General features: G+C 36.8%; 1 pseudogene; it reads left to right on the top strand.

The window, feature by feature from the left end:
* Positions 1-138: 138 nt before the first annotated feature.
* On the top strand, positions 139-2,291 carry LOC114753128 (chaperonin CPN60-like 2, mitochondrial; annotated as a pseudogene).
* The last annotated feature ends 548 nt before the right edge of the window (positions 2,292-2,839 follow it).

The raw sequence follows: 2,839 nt of genomic DNA, 5'->3' as shown, positions 1-2,839 counted from the left end.
TATTTTTCAGATATTGTGCAGTAGATTTGTCCCCTCTAGTTTTTAATAAGGATCAAGGAATTGTGTCGCTGAGGTCTAGCATGTTGGAATAGAGCTTGTTATGTGTCGTGTGAATATTAATGATGTGTTCAAAAGCAGGTCATTACAGAAGAACGAGGTTTGACTCTAGATAAAGTCCAGCTAGAAATGCTTGGTTCTGCCAGAAAGGTCTGTGGTTGGAAGCTATATAATGAGTTTTAGGCTCCCCGGACGTAAGTGCCTAACTAATTTAAGGTGCAACAGGTTACTGTTTCTCTTGATGATACTATTATTCTACATGGCGGTGGGGATAAGAAGCTCATTGAAGATAGATGTGAGCAGGTAGGATTTCTCATAAAGTGTTGTTTTCTTGAAATAGCATGAGATTTTTTTATTATACTTCCACCTAAATGATCGTCTATATATCTGTTAAGTGAGGTGACAGGGCATATTTATATCTTCCGCAAACAGAAATGACCCTTTCTGAGAGCAGTAGAATATCACCTACAGCCTACAGATGTTACTTAATATGTGCTCATCCGGATTTAACTGAAGAAATGTTTTCTCTGCCCTCCCTCCTCTCTTTCTACTGTTTCCTCTTTGATTGGATATGCTTCCTATTCTCTTCGTAACTTGAAGATGCTCCCTTGTTTTGTTTTGTTTGTTTGTTTTTTTTTTTTTTTTTTTGGGCCGGGCATCTCATGATGTTTAAAATGTGAACATTTTAGCTCAGGGCAGCAATTGAAAAGAGCACTGCCACATTTGATAAAGAGAAAGCACAGGAACGACTATCAAAGCTTTCTGGTGGTGTAGCTATTTTCAAGGTTCGTCTCATAGCCTTATAAATTCTGTTATAATAATAAATATGTTTACCTTATTCCCACTTGGAAATGGAACCAAACCTTTTCAGGTTGGAGGGGCTAGTGAAACAGAAGTGGGGGGAAAGGAAGGATAGGGTAACTGATGCCATAAATGCTACAAGAGCAGCCGTGGAGGAGGGAATTGTGCCAGGTGACTCATTTTGGTTCCTTGCTGTTTGATCGAAAAGTACACAGAAAGAGCCGAGCAGCATATGCAATTTGTTCTTGTTCCCTTTCTATAGAGATCTTTCCATTTATTTTGGTTAAAATGTAATTTGTCTAATCAGGCGGTGGAGTTGCTCTCTTATATGCGAGTAAAATATTGGGCAACCTTCAAACCCGAAATGAGGATGAGAAGAGAGGAGTGGAGATAATTCAGAATGCACTTAAGGTTGTTTCATTGGCTAATACTTCCTCTTTGGGCATTCTAGATTAAATAATTACTAATGAATCATATTGGTCTCTGCAGGCACCTGCATTCGCAATAGCTTCTAATGCTGGTTTTGATGGTGCTTTAGTTACTGGGAAATTGTTGGAACAAGACGATGATAAATTTGGTTTTGACGCCGCTAAAGGTTTGTACTCTCAGTTGTTTCCAATGTGAAACCATGCGGAACCCTAATATGGTTATAACTTTCTGCTAGTATTTTTCAGAACTAAGAGATATGCGTGCTCTATTGCTTGTTCTCAAAGTGGAATTACTTCTGTTGGGTTTAAGTACATTGGCACAATCCTAGTTATTATGATGATGTTTTATGTTTGCTATGAAGTTTTTGAGTAGCTCTACTCTTGTCCTAGGGTTGGTTTCAAGTCATTATTTGTTGCTTTTTGGTAATTAAAGGTTATGTTGCTGTGTGCTGAAGCAGGTGTTTATGTTGACATGGTGAAGTCCGGAATTATAGATCCTCTTAAAGTTGTCAGAACAGCATTGGTTGATGCTGCCAGGTGAAATTTTAGCAGTGCATAACCATTTTCTACCCATGCATGCGCATGTTCTTTTGTTTTATTTTTTTTCCCCTCCCTATTTTTGAATTGGAGGGGCAAGTATTAACGGTTTGAGGTGACTAGTGGGATTGAACTTGAATCACACGCTTGTTGAGGGAGTTTTCATGTCACTGGGCTGCATAGCTATTGGCTAATACATATATTATGAATTTCTGTCTGTCTGTCTGTCTCTCTGTCTCAATTAAATTTTGCTGTTGTAAATGCAGTGTGTCCTTGCTGCTGACAACAACTGAAGCGTCTGTGGTGGATGATACGACTGGCCCAAATAAACCTCCAAAGCGTGTGGCAGATATGGATGAGTTGGACATCTAACTTGGTCAAACCCATTTTTGAGAAACATTTTCTGACTCTGAACTCGCCCCCGAGATCGAAAGCTCTGTACTTCATTTACAGAGCCAGGGGGTCCATTCTTGATTCTTTCTCCATATTTTGAACTCATTGCTGCGAAACCTGAAGCTCTGTATCCACCATGTGTTGTCACAAATAGATTTAATGATTGAGTCCATAGAAAACATGATATTATAATATTACATTAGCGGAAGTTCCCTTTTAATTTTTGGAAATATATCTTGTTCTTGAGATTAAAAGATATGACTTCGTTTGCACTGCAAGCTGTAGGTATTGTCCTATCAAGTTACGTATAAAACACATTTACCATTTATGTAATATAGTAATTATTTCAAATATGTGTCTGGTTAATAAAAATTTAATAAATGAAAATAAATGTATTTTTATAATTGTTCAAGTGGTAATAAAATTAATATTTCTTATTCTTTTTTACTTTCAGATAGATAACGCAGTTTCAAACTTAGCATCATAGTTAAAATGTATATGGCTTGCATATTTTACATAATCAATAGAATGTATATTGGCTTGTGGTTTTAAAAGTTTACTGATATCTCTATATTTTTAACTATTAAAGAAATAGATAGGTTTGCAGAAATATGCAATACGGT

This window comes from Neltuma alba, unplaced genomic scaffold (assembly GCF_004799145.2).
Source record: "Neltuma alba isolate B1F8T4 unplaced genomic scaffold, ASM479914v2 tig00007715_pilon, whole genome shotgun sequence".
NCBI classification, from domain to species: domain Eukaryota; kingdom Viridiplantae; phylum Streptophyta; class Magnoliopsida; order Fabales; family Fabaceae; genus Neltuma; species Neltuma alba.
This window is presented reverse-complemented; position numbering and strand designations above follow the sequence as displayed.